The sequence below is a fragment of the Panthera leo genome, chromosome E1 (assembly GCF_018350215.1).
Source record: "Panthera leo isolate Ple1 chromosome E1, P.leo_Ple1_pat1.1, whole genome shotgun sequence".
NCBI lineage: Eukaryota > Metazoa > Chordata > Mammalia > Carnivora > Felidae > Panthera > Panthera leo.
Genome location: NC_056692.1, coordinates 31,383,170 through 31,406,440, shown reverse-complemented (window position 1 = coordinate 31,406,440; position 23,271 = coordinate 31,383,170). Strand labels below are relative to the sequence as shown.

Genomic DNA, 23,271 nt, shown 5'->3' with positions numbered 1-23,271 from the left:
CCACACCCCATTGCTCTTCACCACATTATTCAGTAGGATTGAAGAGATGAGGGCCATTGATTCTGTCCTGATGGAGACTCTAGAGCCATTATTCCAAATATTACTTTAAGCCAAATAATTTAAGTGTTGGTATATGTGCTCCTTGTTGGCAGAGAATAGCATGGATGACCCGAAGCCCAGCAGTTATTACAAGAAAGTGGTGGTCCCAGAAAGACGCATACGTAATACACAGGGACTCAGACAGGAAGAGGAAACATTCCAAAGACACCGCCCCCCTCCATTCAAAAGTCAACCCTTATCCCTCAAAAGTTGTATTTCCTAGATGTTTCCCACTATGGGAATAGCTGTATTTCACATTGACTGTGGTGTTTGGTTTGTTTTTTTTTTATCTCTTATATTGTAATTTCCTTTAGTTATTCCAGGTTTTCAGTAAAGTTCATTATACCCATAACGACTTATATAACAATGTTATGGACAACAAAGCAGGAGTAAACGCTAATGTGAATTTCTGGTGCTTCGGAAGAGGGGCAAGCATACTACTGTTAATGGTGTATGGCAGATCCAGTGTGCTCAGCAGGGTGACACACAGAACACATGCCTTTAAAGAGCTGCAATCTCATGAACAACTCATGACTCAAGAGGAATATAAGCTAACCCTCCACTACTGAAAGTCAGAGGAGATGCAAAATTAGAACAGATAGCAGAAATACACAAATATTAACATACATACATACATAAATGTTAGATATATAGGTAGAAATAGTTTGTGTGCAAGTGATTCCTTTTGAAAGAAAAAACTGGTCAAAAAAAAGTTGGGGTCTTTACCTTTTCCTTGCGAAGTTTCTGGAGACTAAAAAGTTGCATCTTCCCAACACCTACATAGCCAATGAGTGACAGTGTATGCTCAAACTTTGACACCATAAGCACTGTAATAGTCCCTCTCATTGCCAGTTAAAAAGTACACCCTTGTTTAAATGGCTGGAATGCATCTTGGCAGATAATGTATATTGAATAATGTCAATACACAGCTTGTTAAAGCTGACAATGGATGCTCAGAAGATGTCAAACAGGAACAGAACTCAGCCTTTATCCCAATCCAGGTTGCTTAAAGCTGAAGTGTGGTAAATTGGGCATGTCTAAAAGGGAGCTGTCAAGCTTAAAAGGTTTAATATTAAATCTTTCCCTACAGATCTGAAACAGACTAATATAGCCAGGCACTTACACTTCTCTTGGGTTATAAAGCACTTGAAAAATAATACATATTAAGCTACTAAAAATGCCCTGTGAGGTTAGGGGGCAAGTGGAATTATTACATGATCCATTATTTCCTTCTACAAATGCCCATGTGATTCTATACAGGGTTTCCTTCCATGGTTTTATCCTAAGGATGAAAATAAGTTTCCCTCTGAAGATTAGCTTCCCCTGCTTAGTAACAGGCAGTCTCAAGCACTGTGTTGAAAAGGAGTCTGAGGCCACTCCTAGGCTAAAACTAGAGTATCACAATCCAAGCAGGTCAGGGAGGTATGGGTTGAAAATGCTGACACAGATTCCAGGTGTTGGCTGCACACTGAACTGAGTATGGCACAAATATGTTGTATCTCTCAGTTCAGGATCATGTTTAATATAGTTAATAAGCTGGTGGGCTGAGCACCAGGGCACCAAAGGATGCTCCAAATGAGAGAGAGCTGCCCATCCAACATGCAAAGCAGAAACATTATCTGTACATGGAAGGGGTGTGAGGATTTTGTAATTTGAAAAAAAAAAGAATAGCGTTTCTGAGGTCTACACGGCAAGATATTTCCATCTCAGAGAGTTTGTGTGAATTTTTCCTGTATTTCTTATGCTTATTTTTTTTCCAGCCTGGAAACCCTTTTTGTTCTAGACTTTGCAACCTACTTATCTTGTGTGCTTAGAAAAATCTCTTCATTCTGAGAAAGTAGTTTGGATGTCAGTTCCAGTTTTCCTGTGAATGGAAAGATTTTTTGGAGTTGAGTTACAAAGTACAGAGGTTGGTGAATACTAATCTGAACAACTAAGCAAGCAGTGAATTGTGCTTCCACAAATGATGGGTTGAGCCCTGGATCAAAGAAAAACTGTGCCTTCATGTATATAATAGGAGAAGCTGGGTAAGGAGAGAACCAAATGGGAAAAAAAAAAAATCAATCTCTTTTAATAGGCTCTGTATGTTTTTCTTAACAGAGACTATATTTATTCAAGAAACTGCATGGTTCTGGAAAGCATACCACCTCAATATGCACTGAAGCCTGATCTTATGACTGCAGTCAGCCTAGCACTAAATGCACACAAAAACAGACAAAATGTGTGAATCCCCACTATCCCACACAGCCTTGATGGTATATCTGGTTTTCTCTTTGCATACTCTAAAGTGCTAGCTGCCTTGCCAGCAGGCAGTGGACTTGTTGCAGAATTCAAGTCTATTTCTGGAGATTACAGATTGCTGGGATTAATATCAGTGTAGTCAGTACATAGCACCCAAATTTCCATGCTCTGATGGTATGTCAGAACTGGCACCCTACCTCTCTCCCATTATATTGCCAGGGGACAATGATGAGACAACTCAGGGATGAAGGAGAGGAGGGACTAAATAATGTTTCACAAAGTCAGTAATTGCCCAGCCTCTATCATGATTTGTACCAAAGACCTATACCAATAGCATTATCCTTTAAATACACTCACTTTGTTTACTTTATCCTAAGAACTACCACAACAGCATAGATTGAAGGGATAAATAACATTTTTAATGCTAATTCAAATCCGTAACTGATGCAACAACAACAACAACAAAAAGAATGTGTCCACCCAAAGTCCCTAAATCATCTTAAGGCGCCTCATAAAGTCACACTCTGGGAAATTGGCAACTGAAAGGAATCCCAGCTGAGAGCTGCTAGAATTTCAGACTAAGCCCAAAATACCCACACTAGAGCTGGATGAAAAAGGCTGGAGTGGAGAACTCTCATTGCAGACTTACTCTTCTCATCTAAATAGACAATCATTTCTACTTTTCCACATCCTTATCACCACCAGATACCATTCAAGTACTGGCAGCTGTTGGAAGAAATGTAAGAAGGGAAGAAACAGAAAGAAAAAAAAGAAAACGGATCTGACAAGTAAAAAGGAATCTGCTTGGTTTTCTGATGTTGCTGCATTTTGTGGGTTGAAAGGCTAATATCAAAATATTGTGGTTATAAAAACATCATAATTATAGGATTCTGAATCATGTTTGTCATCACTCCATGCCTTTGTCTTTGTCTTTCTTTTAATCTCTTTAATGTACCATAATTATGTCTTCAGTATGGGTCAATTATCTCTGAACTAAAAAACAAATTACCATCATTACCTCTGATTATTCTTCCCTTTTCTTTGATCCTATTTTGTTCAACAACCAAAATTTTGTGTTCATTCAGCCCTTCTCTTCCCTAGTTGCATCACTGGCAGGGCTGAGATACAGTAGAAAATCATTCCCCTGCCATTTCCAATATTATCCTTTCCCTTCATCCCCTTCTTCAAACATTTCTGGTGCCTGCACATCATCAAAATATGTTCAAATGATCTTATTACAAACATAGCTCCTGGCTGACACCACCTTTCAGGCCCAGCACCCCTTTAATCTTTTACTTCCCCATCCTAACTACATTTACTAAATCCAAATTAGTACATGAAGGCCCATTCAGACTACATTAATGTCTTAAAAAGTGACTGCATCCTACTGTCAATAATCCTAAGACTAATGGGCCCCTGGACTTAGGTGACACAGAAAATTAGCAAGGCTGGACTGGAGCAAAGATCCATGAATTACAAAGGATCTCTCTACTGTGGTTACAGAAACTAATGAAAAATTAGCATTTCTTTTGGTTGGAAAAGGAAGAAAGCAAGAAGGAGGATGAAAGAAACGAACTTAAGAATAGTACTTAGAAAATAATACTTGAGAAATAAAAACATCCAAGTTGTCTTGATGATGCTTTTCTAGACAGGTGTCCAGAAGATTAAGAAGATGAAAGCAAAATTTGCTTTCTCTTTGTGGAAGTAGGATGGAAATAAGGGATGGAGGAGCCACAGTGATTATTCTTTCGGGCAGTCTTACTGGTTATGGAGCACCAGGCATCATGATGGTTTTCTTGCCCCGTATTGATAAGCTGATTTCCCAGAAATCCCTATAGTGAACTGGAAGAATATTCTTAACACCAACACATAGACTCTGTGCACCCAAGTAGAAGTGGGAAATTCAGCAACAATTTCCTCTAACTCATGCTAGCTGGACCCTGTATGTAATCAAAATCTTCACTTCTACCACATCTTTGTTTCCTGTCTGCATTTTTAGGAGGTGTTTCTCCTATGCTGATTATCCCCTTCCATTCCTGAATTCACTGAATCTAAAAGCGGGGGGGGGGGGGGGGAGCAGGGCCTAAAAATATAGCCCACTGGGGCACCTACTCTGCAAATAAGTACAGCTTGATGTGTTACAGATACCAGGATAGACAGAATCCTCTAAGTCTTTGTTTAATATAACCATTAGATTTGAGACAGGGCATGGAAAAACTATGGTACTGGAACAAAGCTAAAATACTTCACCTTTTAGAAGAACAGCATTATTTTCAAATAGAATCACTTGTTAATAAATTGAGGCCATGATGATAAAAACAGATCAGAAGCCCAAGCTAGGATTCTCATATGCCTTGCTCCAGCCAAATGACTTTGAGATCACATAAACTATTAAGGTCCCTACTCTAGCTATGTCAGAGGGTTTCTATGAGGATGCTCTGAAGTAATATACATGAAAATGCTCAACATTCATGCCATTTGCAGCAAAGTGGATGGAACTGGAAGGTACTATGCTGAGTGAACTAAGTCGGTCAGAGAAGGACAGATACCATGTTTTCACTCATATGTGTATCTTGAGAAACTTAACAAAAGACCAAGGGGAAGGGAAGAGGAGAAAAAATAGTTACAAACAGAGAGGCAAGGAGGTAAACCACAAGAGACTCTTAAATACAGAAAACAAACTGAGGGTGGACTGGGGGTGGGGGAGAGGGGAAAATGGGTGATGGGCACTGAGGAGGACACTGTTGGGATGAGCACTGGGTGTTGTATGTAAGCCAATTTGACAATAAATTATATTTTTAAAAAACATTGTATAAATACAAGATACTTGCTATAGACTGTTTCATATATTGAAACCTTAATGCCCAATATGATGCTATTGGTAGTTTTTTAAAGGTAATTGGGTCATGAGGGTGGAGCCTCATGATGGGATTAGTGCCCTTTTAAGAGACACCAAAGAGTTTGCTTCCTCTGTTCTCTGCCACTTGAAAGAAGATGGTGGTCTAGAAATCAGGAAGAGGTACCCTGCCAAAAATCCAAGCATGCTGGCACCCTTATCTCAGATGTCCAGTCTCCAGAACCGGGAGATATATATTTGTTGTTTAAGCCACATCCATGTAATTTGTTATAGCAGCCCAAATGGACTAGGACCCTTTATAGAAAGAATTTGCTGACCACTATTCTAGGGGGTTGAGATACAGCAGTGATAAAAGTAGCAACACAAAAACAAAGATCTCTGCCCCCCTGGTGCTTACATTCTAATGGGAGAAGACAACTTACTTAATAAAAAAGTTAATCCCATAGTTAGAAAGTTGAATGTCATGGGAGAAATTAATCAGGGTAAGAGGAACTGGATGTGTGCAAGGGGAGGGGTTGCAAGTTTTAAGAGAAACTTCTAGGTAGTTCTCACAGAAGATTAAGAGTAAAGAATGTGACTTGGGGTTTTACAGGCCACTGCTACTAATCTTGGGTTTTACTCTGAGTAAAATGGAAAACCACAGGCAGTATTTAAGTGGAGAAATGCCAGGATCTAATTTGGTTTTTATTAATTTTTTTTAAGATTTATTCATTTTTTAGAGACAGAGACAGAGCATCAGTGGGGAAGGGGGAGAGAGAAAGGGAGACACAGAATCCGAAGCAGGCTCCAGGCTCTGAGCTGTCAGCACAGAGCTCGATGCAGGGCTCTAACCCACAAACTGTGAGATCATGACCTGAGATGAAGTCGGATGCTCAACCAACTGAGCCACCCAGGCGCCCCATCTAATTTGGTTTTTAAAGGACCACTCTTGCTATTCTGTTGAAAATAAAATGTAGTAAGACATGATCAAAGAAAGAAGATATGTTATAGGAGACTTTTCTAATATGGTAGGCAGGAGATAACGGTAGCCTGAATGATGACGATAGTAATGTGAACAATGAGAACTGACTCCTTGGAATATTTTGAAAATAGAGCAACAGGATTTGCTGATAAGTTAGATTAGAGGTATGGAAGAAGGAAAGAAGTCAAGAATAATCCCTAAGGTTTTTGGCATGAGCTAGAAGACTAGAGTTGCCATTATCTGAAGACTGGGACTGAAGCAGATTTAAGAGGTACATTAGTTTCCTAGGACTGCTGCACTAAATTACCACAAACTTGGTGGCTTAGAATAGAAATTTAGTCTCTCACAGTTCTAGAGGACAAAAGTCCGAAACCAGAGTGTCAAGCAGGACCACGCTCTCTCCAAAGGATCTAGGGGAGCATCCTCCCTTCCCTCTTGGGTTTCTGTGGCTCCAAGCATTCCTTGACTGAGAGCTGCATAACTGTAATCTCTGCCTCTGTCTGCTTTCTCCTCTTCTGTGTGCCTTCTTTGATAAGAACACTTATCATTTGATTTAAGGCTCACCCACATAATCCAGAATTATCTCAAGATCCGTTTCTTTTTTTTTTTTAATATGAAATTTATTGTGAAATTGGTTTCCATACAACACCCAGTGCTCATCCCAACAGGTGCCCTCCTCAAGATCCGTTTCTTAATTACATCTGCAAAGACCCTTTTTCCATATAAAGTCACATTCATAGATTCCAGAATAACATATCTTTTTGGGAAGGGCATGTTCAACCCTCTACAAGGGGAAGATTGAAGTTCTATTTTAGACATTAAGTTTGAGGCTTCTCTTAATTGAGTGGAGACATTGATTGGGTAGTTTAATACACAGACCTAGAATTCAACCACATGATGGTAGAAGCCAAGAGTTCAAACAAGCTCTTTACCCATGCTTGTTCACATGTCACAGGGGTCTCTCATATACAACAGGAGTGACTGGTAAATGGTCCTTTATATAAAGTAATATTCCCTGCCTATGCCATACCCAATGCTGATGCCCTTGGCTATAACACAAAGAGCCCCTGCTTTCTCCTTTGAAAGGTGGTGTGGATTTGACTAATCAAGACGAGATTCTTAGGGTTCAAGGAAAGCAACATTGTTTTCCTAAATTTAGTGAAGAGATCAAACTTACCAATGTACAGAAAGCACTAGGAATGCCATGGTCCAACTGTCCCTGGCTCCTGCTTTGTGAAACACCGTAAACACACCATGGAGTTAAGGATCCAACCAATAGTTCAGAACAGCAACTTTCTCTACAGTACAGAAAATAAATGGCTTAGCTAGCAGCATTTTCTAACCCATGAAGCTAACTAGCTGAGAAGAAATTTCAGCATTAGGCCACTTAATATTGACTCAACACAGATATTCTGCCAAATCAGAAACTTCAAAGCTCAACATATTAATGAGTTCCTAGAGGCTCTGGAGACTGCTTGCTGGTCAGAGAAAAGATCTATCCAAGAATCTTCTCTTTAATTTAAAGTGAAAATTGATGCTATCTGGGTTTCAAGTGTAATCACACTAATTTATTGGGAAATATATAGGGGATTGCCAAAAGTAGAAATAATCCAATTATAGGTTTAAATGAATTGGTTTTCCTTGTTTTTGTCAGTCTGATTCATGAAGTACTTTTGCTTTCAAACAATCAGAAGTTATTTATATAGGTGTGGCTTCATTAATGTAGGTAAAAAGGCTCAAAGGTAGAATTACAGTTCTTTTCTGAAAAACAGTGAATTGATAACAAGAGAGTGAATCATTTAGGACAGGGTAACTCAGAAGAACACTGCTCAAATGTGGCTTCTTCCTCCAAAAGGTTTTTGGCTCCATTTTTTCAAAATCTGCTAAGACAGAAAATATCCTTATCTCATGGTTTGTCCATGGACATAAATAAGTTGGTGGCTTCCCTAAGCTCCTACCAGGAAGGGAACATTTGAGAGACTGGTTCATTGTCTGGAACTGAGCACCAAAACTGCATTGAAACTGCTACGCTTCCTTATTCTTCCAGGACATAAATGAATATAATTAGGAGAGGACTCAGAAGAGTTGGGCTCTTTCTCTTACAGAAAAAGGAAAAAGTAACATATTCTGCCTCATAGTCACTACCCCTTGTTCTAAGGGAGATAACACTGTTAAATTTTCAAAAGAATATTCTTTGGCATTAGGAGAACATCTGAACATCCTTTCTGCAGTATGTCTCTTCTGTCACTCTAGGCAAATCTAAAGAAGAGATCAGAATAGTCCATATTTCATACAGCTATCATGAGGGTTAAATGTAAAGAATACACACATTGTCTTGCACAAAGAAGAGTTAATTGTAGCTATATAGCAGGGCTATAGTTAAGTGCTACAAATTGCACACCTTTCTGTGTCAGGCAAATATTCTTTGATTAAATCTCAAACCCAATAACCCCAAACAAGAGACTGTGATAAAATGCCAACTCTTCTGAAAGTGTGATGAGAAGTTTGTTTTCCTATTAGTGAAAGTGGAAAAGTTGTTTTTATTCATTTTTGTGATCTGGCTGAGGATCCAAAGGCCCTAGAGCACCTGGCACAGAGAACTAAAAGTTATTACTGAAAACTAAAGTTTTTGATGAACCTAATACCCAAAGGCAGATCACATCCACATAGCACGAAGCCTAAAAGTAGGGCAATGAGAAAAGCAAGACTGAGATAATATTGAAGCCCCAACCCTGTGGCAATAAATAATGGAATGGGTCAGAGTGAGAGAGAAACAAATCAAGCCAGCAAAAATGTTGATGTGGGCCCCTTTTAAGAAGAAAATATCTATCAATAACCATTGATTTTGAAGTCATTCCTGTTACTGGAAAGTTCAAGGCCAATTATACCTGATTTAAGACCCCAGCTAGATAGGCAGCTTTGCCAGATTCCACTCATTGTTAATGTCTTACTCTGTCGTTTATCATAATTTTTTTATAAATATTTATAATAACATTTATTAGTCTTCAAAAACACTAATTCAACGTTCAATCCTATGTTTACTGCAGCATTATTTACAATAGCCAACGTACGGAAGAAGCCTAAGTGTCCAATGATAGATGAATGGATAAAGAAGATGTGGTATATATATATACATTGGAATATTATTCAGCCACAAAAAAGAATGAAGTCTTGCCATTTGCAACAACACAAATAGAGCCAGAGAGTATAACTGTAAGTGAAATAAGTTAGTCAGAAAATAGAAATACCATATGATCTCACTCATATGTGGAATTTAAGAAACAGAATAAAAAGTAAAGAAAAAAAAAAGAGACAAACCAAGAAATAGACTCTTAACTATAGAGCACTGATGGTTACCAGAGGAGAAGTGGGTGGGGAGAAGGGTGGAATAGGTGATGGGGATTAAACAGCACACTTACCAAGACCAAAAAAAAAAAAAAATAGTAGAGAACATTGGTCTTCAAAAAAAAAAAAAATTGCTCTCACCTCTATCCCCTTGAAATGTCTTAACCAGCTTACCCCATACCTTCTTCTAAGGTAGAGCCCACCTTCCTCCACCTGAAGGGGTATTCACTGCCTTACTAGAGTAACCTCACCAGGAATTAAAAGGCAGTCTTTAGCAGCACCTGGGTGGCTCAGTCAGTTAAGCATCTGACTTCGGCTCAGGTCACGATTGGTTCATTAGTGCAGAGCCTGCTTGGGATTCTCTCTCTCCCTCACCCTCTGTCCCTGACCACTTTTGCATGCTCATGCATGCTCTCTCTCAAAATAGACAGGCTTAAAAAAAAAATAAGTAGTATTTAAAGCCTATGAATGGTGCATGTATTGATCTGTGAGGGAGACTCAAAGCTTTTTTTTTTTTTTTTTTAATTTATTTATTCTCAGTGGGGAGAGGGAGAGAGACAGAGAGATGGTGAGCATGTACAAGAAGGGGAGGGGCAGAGAGAGAGAATCCCAGGCAGGCTGCATGCTCAGCAGTGAGCCAGACACGGGGCTCAAATCATGAACTGTGAGATCATGACCTGAGCTGAAACTAGAGTCAGATGCTCAACCAACGGAGTCACCCAGGCACCCCGAGACTTACAGCTATCCTAAATCCTGAGGATGCACATGAGTGAGATCACCTCCACACAGCCACCACAATAACAGAAAATCATATATTTATTCCTTTAGCAAAAATTTGAATTCCAATTGAATATGAATTCAGTTAATTCACATTATTTGAATGGCTACTCTTCTTGCCGGGTGAGGGAGTGGCAGGGGAACTTAGGTTATTATAATAACCCAAGTGAGCAAAAATATCATTTTAGGTAAAATAGGTAGCACTGGAAAAGTGACTAGATTCAAGATATATTTTAAAGGTACCACTGAAAGAATTTTCTAGTACAGTGATGTAGAAAATGAGAGGGAACTCAAGATGATTCCAAGATTCTTGGCCCAAGCAACTGGTGGGATGGAGTTGCCAATTATCAAGATAACCCTGTGGGAGGAGCAGATTGGGAGCTTCGAAATCTAGAGTTATGTTTTAGCCATATTAAGTCTGAGATAGCAACTTTATATGAAGGGGATGTGTTGAGTAGGCAGATGGATATATGAGAATACTTTCAGGAGACTGGTGTGGGTTGTAGATATAAATTTAGGCACTGTCAGAGTTCAGATGGCTTTTAAACCCCTGAAACCAGGAGAGCAGATAACCTAGGAAGTGAGTATAGAACCAGAGGAGAGCAGGTCTGAAGACTGGGCTTCAGGAAGATGAGAAAGAATGAACAGAGGAGACTCAGAAAGAGTGACAAGTAAAGTAGAAGGCAAACAGAGGATAGTTCCTGGAAGCAAAGTGAAAGGTGTTTTAAGAAGAGAATGATCAACTCTTCCTAATGTTGCTAGACCTAACTGGTTGAGGAATAATTACCGCCTTTGGATTTGATATTATGGCAATCATCCAGGACTATGGAAACACTCTTTCAATGGAGGTAGGAACAAAACACCAATTAATGTGGGTTCAAAAGAGAATGAGAATAAAAGAAATGGAAACAGCAAATATAGACATCTCTTTCTAGGAAATTTTCCTATAAGAGGGAGGGAAAAAAAGGTGGGGAGGATTAAACCACTGGCTAGTTTCCCTAGAAAGTACAAATGATTCAGGATCCCATTAGGTTCCAGAGAAAAATCCAAGTTGACAACACTTTAAAGATATGTTCAACCCCACCAGGATGGTGGAACAGGGAAGAAATAAGTAAGTACCCGTCCTTAGAAAGATTTTAGTCAAGCAAGGGAAATATTCATGATTGCAGGGTCAGATAAAAAAAAAAAAATGTAACTGCATTTAATTCTTGAAATAATCCTATTACCTCCATCTAGCAGATCCTAGGCATGTGCATATTTAACACTGGGGGATTTTTGAATATTCATAAAAGTCACTTTGAAGGTTCCAGATGTGTGGCCATCTGAGTTTTGTAGAGAAGACTGGAATGTGTGTACTGCCTGCTGTGGTAAAAGGAGCTCTTACCTCTGCCACCCAGCATCCGCATCTTGCTCCGGTTTGTGGTTACCGACTGTCATGTGAATGAACATGTATGTCAGGAGTCTCAGGTAGGTCCCTTAAGATTCTCTTTCATACTTCATGGTAAAGAAAATAATAGAGTATTTTTTATTATTTCCTGGTAGAGTAAAACAGTATGTTGAATGGAACATTTACTATTATCTCAGGATTTGGGCTAAAGACCTAATATTGAAAACAATAAAATATACCCCTAGATTCTTTTTTCTCTCTGCCCAGATAACTTTCCAAGCATCATCATGAATGACACAGTAATTATCTGGGCTAAGAAATTAATGATGAACTAAATTCTCCTGAATTAGGAGAAACCAGTGGTAACAGATACCACTCAACCTCAGAAGGCAACATACCTAACCTATAAATACAGAAAAATATAGCCAAAATACATACAACCATACAAGTTACTGTATTTTCTTTTTCAGAATTAGAACCACTTTGTTGATAGCAAAATAACAGATCTTCATGATATATATCTCTTGGGTTATGCAAAAGAAAATTAAATCCAAACAGACTTATAAGACATGGTTTGTAAGAAAAGTGAAAGGGTCCAAGCACATAACAAAACATAAAAACACTCAAGAATATGAATATAATGAAGAAAGGGGAACTGCAAAGATGAATTTTGTATGGGATTTTAAAATTTAAAATAAGTCTCTGAAATGGCTTGACCTATGGCAACTGTACAAAATTCTCATCAGAGTTATTGTATATGAAATGAATCCATGCTTCACTAAAAGATAAAAGAGCCAAAGCAGTAACAATAAAATATTCCATTGCTTTCTACTTCTGGTCTACATACAGCTAGGAATGCAAATGGTTATTGACTAGGACTGTTAAGAGAATTTTCATACAAGTGAAGAATTCTTTCTTTTTCCTCCTCCAACCACCTTTGGAAGAGATTTGTAAGGGTGGTGCCTTCAATCTATCACATCAAGAGAATGAGAGTTCAAAGATTGTGTTAATCTTTAATTTAAAGCTCACAGAGCAAGAAAAATTCACAGGCCTGCCCTGTGCTATGGAGATAGATATTTGAGGTGTCCATGTATCTCCAGGAGGTTGAAGATACAACCTATTAGTTACTGAAGAAGTCTGAAGGTGGTAGGCGGGCTGGATCAGCCCTTGCATACACATTTAACAGACAGCTATTAGAATCTGGGCAAACTGCTCTTCCATGATTTGGGTAAGGATATATGAGTGTCTTAAGGACCAAGAAACCGTATTTGAGCTGTCTTGATTAACTTCTGCCAAAAAGGATGCCCTGCTGGGATAGGACAATCAATCAGTAAAAAGCTGCAGGGGTTCTGCTATAGGCAAAAGCTGACTGGGGTGTTAGGAGGCTAGCCATAGACTGCATCCATACCAGGGACCTATGCATAAGAGATGTCCCCACATCATTAGAAAACTCACTGGAACATGCATAAAAGAGTCAGTATCTGGATGCCTGCCATGATACAGTGCATGTATAACCACAGAAGAAAACACAAGGAATTAAAAAGATTTTTTTTCCTGCCATCCAGAACCCTCCTTTTCTCCAGACCTCAGAGGAACCAGAAGAAGGAGGTGATGTGAAAGTTCCAGAGGAACAGTGACAGAAATACTTCATGCTGTTTTTTTCCCTGTACAGCTCTGGCTTTCTAGGATACTGCCTCCTTATTATAGGAGAACAAGAATTGCATGTCATGAGAGATGCTAAAACAAGACTCCAAGAATACAGAGGATAGATGGCAAGTTAGTTGCCTTTTACGAGAGTCCCCTTTGTGATTTTTAATACAAGTACTGAGGAACAAATGCTGAAGCAACAGGACACTGTGTTCTACATCCCATCCCCATGAGATTACATGGAATCTAATTGGAAGAGCAGGGTCTAACACACTGGAGCAGTGGAGGAAAGCTTAGTCAACCTACGCAAATTCTCCTAAATCTGGATATTGATTTTGGATTACGAAATCATTGATAAATCGCATCACACAGCCAGCTTTAGTGTTTCCAAAAGAGTCTGAAGAAATGGGAAATCAGTGACAACAATCACAGTATTCCAAAGAGGCCAACCACACTGTTATTAACTGCTATGGCAGCATCTATTATTTTACAAACCCATCTATGCCCAGATTATTGATATTCAGTGAGGTGACATTTAGCAAGGGACCAGTTCACTTTTTTGGAACTTTAAATTTGTAAGTTCTAAATTTATAACTATAAATTTATAAGAAGACCTATTTGTAATTCCCAGTTAATACTAATGGTAACTATTGTATATCCAACACCAAATCAGATATTCATCTATTTTCTAAATGCATGCCATCCACAGATATCCAGTCACCACGCATTTGTCAAGAGCTCACACTGTTCTTCAATTCTGCCAGTGATCAGGGACTGTGGGCAGGATGTAATCCCTGTGTGACTTGGAAGGATTCCCAGCCTAATTAAAGAATCTAACAAGTAAATTGTAAGTATGATACATTGTGTTAAATGATAAAGATATACAAATGGTACCCAATGTTTTTAATTACTTCCCAAGTACCTGTGTGGAAGTGACATGTTTTCTATCAAAGATTCATGATCCTTTTCTGTAGGAAAAAGTCATTGCTGGAAAGAAGCTGTCCATGCAGGTACTCCATTTCTCACCCATAATCACTTAAGTAGGACCAAGTGATCTGGCCAAAGGAATTTGGGCAGAGTGAAGTACACCATGTCCAGGTCTGGACTGTAAAAATATTTCTAATATTCTCCATTAACCCTTCCCCAACTCCCCCATGCATATATCCCACCACTACCACCTGAGATGGATGGATAGATGGATGGATGGATGGATGGATGGATGGATGGATGGATAACAGATCAATCAAGTTACATGTTGATTATGATGGCAGAGCTTCCAACAGCCTGGGCCCCTGAATTACTGTGGGAAACAGAGCCCACCCGCTCTCAATTATGGAGTGAAAAATAAACTTCTAGATTGTTAAAACAACTGAGATTTGGGGATTTATCAGTTAAAGCAGCTACTATTGCCATTACTAACATACTCAGAGCACTAGTTCTAAATTAATCTTTAGAAAAAAAGAATTTTTTAATGTTTATTTAAAGAGAGAGAGAGAGAGAGAGAGAGAGAGAGAGAGCGAGCGCCGGTGAAGGGCAGAGAGAGAGGGAGACACAGAATCCAAAGCAGGCTCCAGGCTCTGAGTTGTCAGCACAGAGCCTGATGCAGGGCTCAAACCCACGAACCATGAAATCATGACCTGAGCTTAAGTTTGATGCTTAACCAACTGAGCCACCCAGGTGCCTCTGTAATTAATCTTTTAAATCAATAACTTTATGAAATGGATATAGTAATTATGCACGTTTTACAGGGGAGGAAACTGAAGCTCAGAGAGAAGATGTCATTTGCTCAAGGTCACAGAGGTAATAAGTTATGAAGATACTTTATTAGTGGGTAATAATAAAGAATAAAGTCAGTATGGGCCCTGACCTTGAAGAGGTTTCATTCTCAAGGTACAGATGATATAGATGTACAAATTCCTAAATATAAAAACCTAAATATAAAAGATAAAATCTCATCTGCATATTTCCAGAATGAACCTCCCCAAGTAATTCGAAAATGCAATGATAATACAACAATAAAAAGTTAAAACGATTTATTTAAAAAAAAATTTATGTTGTATTTTATATTTGAGAAAGAAACAGAGTGCAGGCAGGGGAGAGGCACAGAGACGGACACAGATTCTGAAGCAGGCTCCAGGTTCCAAGCTGTCAGCACAGAGCCCAACGCAGGACTTGAACTCACCAGGAGTGAGATCATGACCTGAGCCAAAGTTGGACACTTAACCGACTGAGCCACCCAGGCATCCCTGAAACAATTTGAAAATACCATGGATTGGAAAAAATTCGGAAGCATTTAAATAGTAGAAAAATATGTAAGTGTAAATTAACAGAACATACATTTTAAAAATAATTTTAATGCTAAGAGTTTAACAAAGCTATATAATCTATTAATTTCAATGTTATTCCAATAAAAGTATTTTAAACTAATTGAACTATTAAATGTAAAATTTATTTAATTACATATTCACTTTTTATATTTATCTCATTCAAACAAAAGGAGGATTTTGAGGAAGCTTATGGAAAACAAGTGAATATCATAAAACCTTGAAGTAAGTGAGATAATGGGTTTGAAAAGGCAATGAAGATAAAAAGAAGTCAAAGATAACTTTGGTACAAAGATTTATATCCTAACGTCTAATACATTTTCACAAAAGAAGGTACACACTTACATCTGATTTTCAAATAAAAATAGTATTATTACTAGATTTACAGTATTACCAAGGGACTTGGGATATGATGGGAATTTATTCTATATCCTCACATAGAAAAAACTATGTAATAATAGACTAAAAGCCTCAATACCATGCCTACATGATATACAGTTGTAAGATTTATATGGCTGTCTTCTGTATAAAATTCCTCAGTACTAACCTTGGTGTCATTTCAAAATCTAGCTCAATAAAGACAGTCATAAAAAATCAAAAATGATGCAGTCCATATATACACTCCTCTAATGACCTGAATCTGACCTTCACATACTCCATTCCATCTTCTTTTTGGTAGATGGTTTAGCCCAGTGAAAGCATGGACAGAAGCACACAGGTAAGAAGTTATTGATGATGGGCTATACACAGGCAAGAGGTGTAATAGGAGAACAAACAGAGATTACAACCCCTGAAAAGAGAAATTAGGAAGGTGGAGTATTAAGAAAGAATTATGAAGAACCAGAAGATACTGTGAACCCTAAGGCTGGAAAGCAGTTATTTAAAGAAGACCAGGGCATTGCCTCTGGATGGAGTAAGGAGATGTGACTTCAAGTTGCCATCCCACTGAGAAAGCGATGAGCATGTTGTCACTGTACACAAGACAGACAGTTGTAGAGCTAGGAAAGTGCATCCTCAGAGCTGTATAACAATGAAGGGATTTGCGGACTGGAAAGTGCAATACACTGGACAAGAAGGCTCAAAAAAAAAAATCATGCTAAGAAATGAATACTCAGGAAGTACTCTGTAGCAGGTGAAATCACGTGCTTCAAGTGAAAACAGTGTTGGTATCATTGTCACAATTGTCTGGGTTAGGAAAATTTCCCAATTTATGAACACCCAGGAAGAATGGTCCATTTTGGATGGTAGCCAATCAACCCAACTTACCTGGGGAGAATAAAGGTGAAAGGCAGAAAAGAAAGCAGACACTCCTGAAGGGACATCATAAGCCATTAACAAAAGAGCTAAGCATCAAACAGAGATGATGTTATATCCTCATGTTGCCCAGAATCAGTTATACAACTCTCAAACTACAGAAGCAAACTAACACAGTGGTATTTGAAAGGCAGGTGTTTTTAAGCCTCTTATCTACAGAACATATTAGGTGGTATAATAGTGTAAGCTCTGGATTTGGTGTCAGAAAACAGGTTGGAGAACTAGTTAAATCATTTAGTAAATTTGTGATACATTCCACGTAAATATCCTGCTCATTTTATTTATTAGGAAAACACCATCTCCCATTTCTTTCAAGACTCAGCACCATGTTAATTTTGATGTAATACTGTAAATTCTGAAAGATAAAAAATTATCAATGCCATGTACAAGCAAGAATAAACATTGCAATGTTGTTTTAAATGAGCATACAAAGTAATATGTTCAGGATGATTACCACTGTGGAAAATGGACATATGTGGAAAATAGAAAATACTCAAAAGTGGACATTATGATAGAGTGATGGAATTTTATACAATATTTCCCATTACTGGCTTATATTTTTGTATCAAAATTAGACTCCAACAGTGTGTGTGATAGTACAGGTGTGATAGTGAGGTTCTCCTACAGAAAAAAAAGTTAGGTGGTTAAATGCAAAATCCCTGTACAGCAGTGAACATGAGAGTATAATACTATAAACAGGGAACTTGAAGAGAGTCAACAAATTCTTGAAGGAAGCTGTTTTCAAGATGTATGTAACCTGAAACCTTTACTTTTCATCCCCACCTACTGCTTTAGCCCAGATGAGAGAAAAACCAGAGAAATGAATAGAGCTCAAAACAAGAGACCTTGGACACATGTTCAGTACGGCTTCTGTCAGTCACTGTACTTGGACCTACAAATATATACAGTAGCAAATCAATATTCTGATTCACACTGACCTTCTAGAAGTTGTGTGTGTGTGCACACAAACGCACTACATATATGAGAACAAGAAAACCTCCTTAACATCTTTATAAATAGGAATAGAGATGGCAACATCCAAGGATACAATCAGTGACAATTCTCTGAAGTCTGAACTTTGAGCAATTATGGACAGAACATTGAAAATTCTTTAGCTTTATACTAAGAACTCTAAAAATTATTAAAGAAAAGTCGGTATAGTGTATACATAGCACAGAATGCAGAAATCAATCAATAGAAATTGTAGAATGAGAATAATCAAAAAGAGTTTTCCAAAATACCAAGAAAGAGACATTAGCCTTTGCTGTTTCCTGCTTTTGGTTTAACCAATGACTCTGTAAGAATGAAATAAAAATTTATTCCAGAACCAAACTTTATATTATTTGCCATTTGTTTGTTATATAATTGTGCGTAGATTAACTCTCTAATTAACTTCATATATTTTTCATCCCATTCAGCAATTTTCAGTTAATCCTTTGTTGTATTTTAAAATACTGAGTAAATTACTATTTAGATTTCATAAAGGAATATGCACCTGTATACTTTTTGTAGGAAATACTATATATATAATTGTTTTACCAAAAATTAAAACTGACAAAACCAAAACACAACAGACTTCATAGAACTTTACCTGAACAGAACTGCAAAATAATACCATTTGAGCAACAAAAGAAATTTGCATAATTTAAAAAAGCAGTTCACTGAGAAGATCTGACCTAGTGTCAGAAGACCTAGGATCAAATCCAAGTCCTATCATTTATAAGCCTCACAATGTACAATCTTTAACTTGACTTTAAATGTCTATTTATGAAAAATAGCAGAAATGATTATTTATTCAAAAAAATATTTGTTGATGGTTAATTAGGTACCAGCCTCCTAACTCTCAAGTGTTTGTCTTCAGAAAACCCTGATATCCTTGGCCAATCAGAACTAAGAACAACTCTTTCGATTAAAGCTTATCGACCTCACTGGCATCAGAGAAACTATTCAAAAATATAAAAGTTCTCCCCAGTGTCCCGATGCACATTTCAATAATTAAGACAAACCTAGCAAATACGAAAAGAATAAGGAATACGCCTCTAACTTTAACTAGAATCCTCTGTTTAATATAAAAAACATTCTAACTAGGAATTTACCCAAGGGATACAAGAGTGCTGATACATAGGGACACATGTACCCCAATGTTTATAGCAGCACTTTCAACAATACCCAAATTATGGAAAGAGCCTAAATGTCCATCAATTGATTAATAGATAAAGAAGATGTGGTTTATATATACAATGGAATACTACTTGGCAATGAGAAAGAATGAAATCCTGCCATTTGCAGCAATGTGGATGGAACTGGAGGGTATTATGCTAACTGAAATAAGGCAGAGAAAGATATATACCATATATTTTCACTCATATGTGGATCTTGAGAAACTTAACACAAGACCATGGGGGAAGGAAAGGGGGGAAAAGTTACAAACAGAAAGGGAGGGAGGCAAACCATAAGACATTCTCAAATACAGAGAGCAAACTGAGGGTTGATGGGGGTGGGGGAGAGGGGAAAATGGGTGATGGGCATTCAGGAGGGCACTTGTTGGGATGAGCACTGGGTATTGTATGGAAGACAATTTAACAATAAATTATATTTAAAAAAAAGAATATATGAACAGCAAAAATAAATAAATAAATAAATAAATAACATTCTAAGATCAAGAGAATTCAGGATATAATGAAAAATGCAGAATACTAAGGCATGTACAAGGAAACAAAAAGAGATGTCAAGGCAATTCTGATGTCTCAGTTAAGACATTTGACCCTTAACCCTGTGTCTAATACAGCCCAACCCAGTTTATTTTGTGAACCCTTCCTCTTAATGCTCTCAACTGAAGTGTGGACCACGAATTGCATGGGATCAACAGTGGGAACAGAGACACAAGCTAGAACAATGTATAGCAATCTCTATACCCTACAACTACAAACGACATTCTTTCAAATTTTCTTAAAACACTTATTAAAATTAACACATACTAAATCAAAATAAACTTCAAAACATTTCAAACCAAAAAACCCCACAAAAATCAAGTGATCTTAATAATGCATTAAATATGAAAAAACTGACAACCAAAAAAAAAAAAAACAACAACAACAACAAAACTCAACTATTTAAAAAAAAGAAAAGACTTTTTAACATAACTTTTGGGCAAAAGAAGAAATTGAAGATTTTATAAGATGTATATAACAATAACAATGGGAACAGTTTATGTCAAAACTTATGAGATATGGACCAATTTATTGTGATGAAATTTTATACTATAATTGATGTTATCATTAAATAAGCAATAAAAATAAATTAAGCATTCAGCATAGTAATTTATAAAGACATCAAATTAGAAATGCAGGAAGACTAATAAAAATATAATCTGAAGAGAATATAAACCCCCAAAGTAGGAATACAGGAAGGAATATAAACATAATACAGAGATATTTTAGATAGTTGAATAAAATCTGTAATTCTGTGCTTATATATTTGAACATTACAAGAAAATGGACAATTTTTTAAGAAAATAAAAGCTACCAAAATTGTCCCCCAAAACTTAATAAAACGTACTGAATAATGAATACGGAATGAATTGAAAAGTATAGTCAAAACCCAATCCCCGTTTCAAAAATTTTAAGTGATTCCTTACAAATGTTTAATTATGATAAAATCCAAATGCCATTAAACTATTAAAGTACAAATAAAAAACTTGCAACTTTGCAACCCATTATACAAAGCCAGCATAAACTTGACAGCAAAAATGTAAGAAGACACAGAGAACTAAGACCATTATCTAAAAGCACAAGAAAATTCCAAATAGTAAATTGAATCCATAAACAACATTAAAAGTGTAATATAATATGACCAATAGGCTTTAGTATATAATGCAAAAGCAATTTAATAGGAAAATTTGTTAATTTATCATTATCAGTAGGTCAAAGTAGAGAAGTCATGTGACTATCTTGATATTCATCTTAGTACCTTAATCATGTAAAGAATGAGACATGGTGAAACTAGTAAATACCATTCCTAATTGTAAAATTCTAAAGTCATTCTCTTTATAGTGGCAAGGTAATGTTACATGTGATTATTACTACTATTTAAAACTATTCCATTGGTCTATGTGTCTGCTTTTGTGCCAATACCATGCTGTCTTGATGATTACAGCTTTGTAGTAGAGGCTAAATAAAGTCTGGGATTGTGATGCCTCCTGCTTTGGTCTTCTTCAATATTACTTTGGCTATTCGGGGTCTTTAGTGGTTCCATACAAATTTTAGGATTGCTTGTTCTAGCTTCGAGAAGAATGCAACATCACTCCTCATCAGGGAAATACAAATCAAAACCACACTGAGATATCACCTCACACCAGTCAGAGTGGCTAAAATGAACAAAATCAGGAGACTACAGATGCTGGCGAGGATGTGGAGAAACGGGAACCCTCTTGTACTGTTGGTGGGAATGCAAACTGGTGCAGCCGCTCTGGAAAACAGTGTGAAGGTTCCTCAAAAAATTAAAAATAGATCTACCCTATGACCCAGCAATAGCACTGCTAGGAATTTACCCAAGGGATACAAGAGTGCTGATGCATAGGGGCACTTGTACCCCAATGTTTATAGCAGCACTTTCAACAATAGCCAAATTATGGAAAGAGCCTAAATGTCCATCAACTGATGAATGGATAAAGAAATTGTGGTTTATATACACAATGGAATACTACTTGGCAATGAGAAAGAATGAAATATGGCCTTTTGTAGCAACGTGGATGGAACTGGAGAGTGTTATGCTAAGTGAAATAAGTCATACAGAGAAAAACAGATACCATATGTTTTCACTCTTACATGGATCCTGAGAAACTTAACAGAAGTTAAGGGGGGAGGGGAGGAAAAAAAAAAGAGAGAGAGAGGGAGGGAGCCAAACCATAAGAGACTCTTAAAAACTGAGAATAGCTGTTCTCCCGGATCAGCAATCGCGCACCTGTCCTCTGTCTTCAGCTCTCGTCCACTCTCCACTTTTTCACTCTCCGTGACCAGGCCCCAGGCAGTACCTCTCTCCCAAGTTTTGTCTCAGATGTGGCTGTTTTCCCCGGCCCCTTACTTCTGAAGGGCTGAGGCTTTGACCCCTTCTGCCCCTCTGCGGGAGGGTCTCACCAAGTAATGGCCGAATGAGCAATGGCCGAATATCGGCTGCACCCAGGAATGCCCCGCTGAACCCTGCTGCTCCAGGTGCCCCAAGACTGCGGCCAGGTGCCAGCCCGCCCCAGAGAAAGTTTGCGAGACAGTGTAGCAGCAGCGTTTCAGGGATTATGGAAAATCACAACACACATCTGGCACCGGGCTTCACCTTTAATGACCTTGCCCCAGCACCAGTGAATGTGGCCGCCTTCCGGGGTCTGCTGGGACCGGGTGGCTTCAACAGTCTCTAGCAGATGTCCTTCCAGCAGTGGAACCGCTTTTCCCCGTGTGGCTCGAGAACCTCCTGGACCCCACTCTGTTCCTGGGGATTCGCCATTCCTACCAGAGCACCGCCAGAATCACCCTCCAGGCCACCAGAAAGCAAAAGGAGGACAAGGCGTTTTTTATGACGGTCTGTGAACAAAACACTAGAAAAACCAAGAAAAAAAAAAAAAAAGGGTAACTGTGGGAATTGAATATAGGTATTCCCTAAGCTTGCACCAATGGGTTAACAAAGCTAAAGATGAAAGCATCCAAGATTAGGTAAGCAGGGCAAAAACACCTGGAGCATAGAACAAAGACATAGGAATAGGAAGCCACAGGATGAAAGCATCCAAGATTAAGTAAACAGGGAGGAAGAGCCCCCAGCATAGTACAAAAGCAGAAATAGTGGTCCATGCAAATTGGTCATTGTACAAGGAGGCCCAAGTTATGTTAATAATGCTTTCACAGGATGGAAGGTCCAGAATAGGTATACAGGTAAACAGGGCTATAGACCCCCTCAGCAGGGTGAAATTACCTGGAGCAGAGGTAATTAACAAAAGAAACCTGCCTTGTTAATCCTGAGGTAGCATTCTCTGTCTTATCCCCTAGGCAAGTTGAGATATAAACAGCACATCTCTAGCCTCCAGTAAACAGCCATCTGCTGGGTGCTGGGATTTTGTTTTGTATTGAACCAAACTCCTAACACTGCATACCATTGAACTCCCTTTCTCTCACACACATGAGTTAATAATCACTCTTTCATTGCCTCTTTCTACTAGTCCATCATGTTTGTAAGCCTTCTGATCCTAATAAATACACAGCAAGGACCCTTACTCAGGGTTCTTTTCTCCTCCTGGAAAAAAAAAAAAAAAGACACAACTGAGAATAAACTGAGG

The 23,271-nt window shown here is 38.0% G+C and overlaps 1 long non-coding RNA gene across 3 annotated transcripts in view; it reads left to right on the top strand.

The window, feature by feature from the left end:
* Positions 1 to 3,189, top strand: part of LOC122206335 — a 43,909-nt gene extending 40,720 nt beyond the window's left edge. For 2 of the 3 annotated variants that reach the window (XR_006196418.1, XR_006196420.1), the window contains exon 4: positions 2,200 to 3,189. This is a non-coding gene — a long non-coding RNA (uncharacterized LOC122206335). The remainder of the gene's footprint in view (positions 1 to 2,199) is intronic. The other variant, XR_006196421.1, reaches the window with a different exon arrangement.
* The last annotated feature ends 20,082 nt before the right edge of the window (positions 3,190 to 23,271 follow it).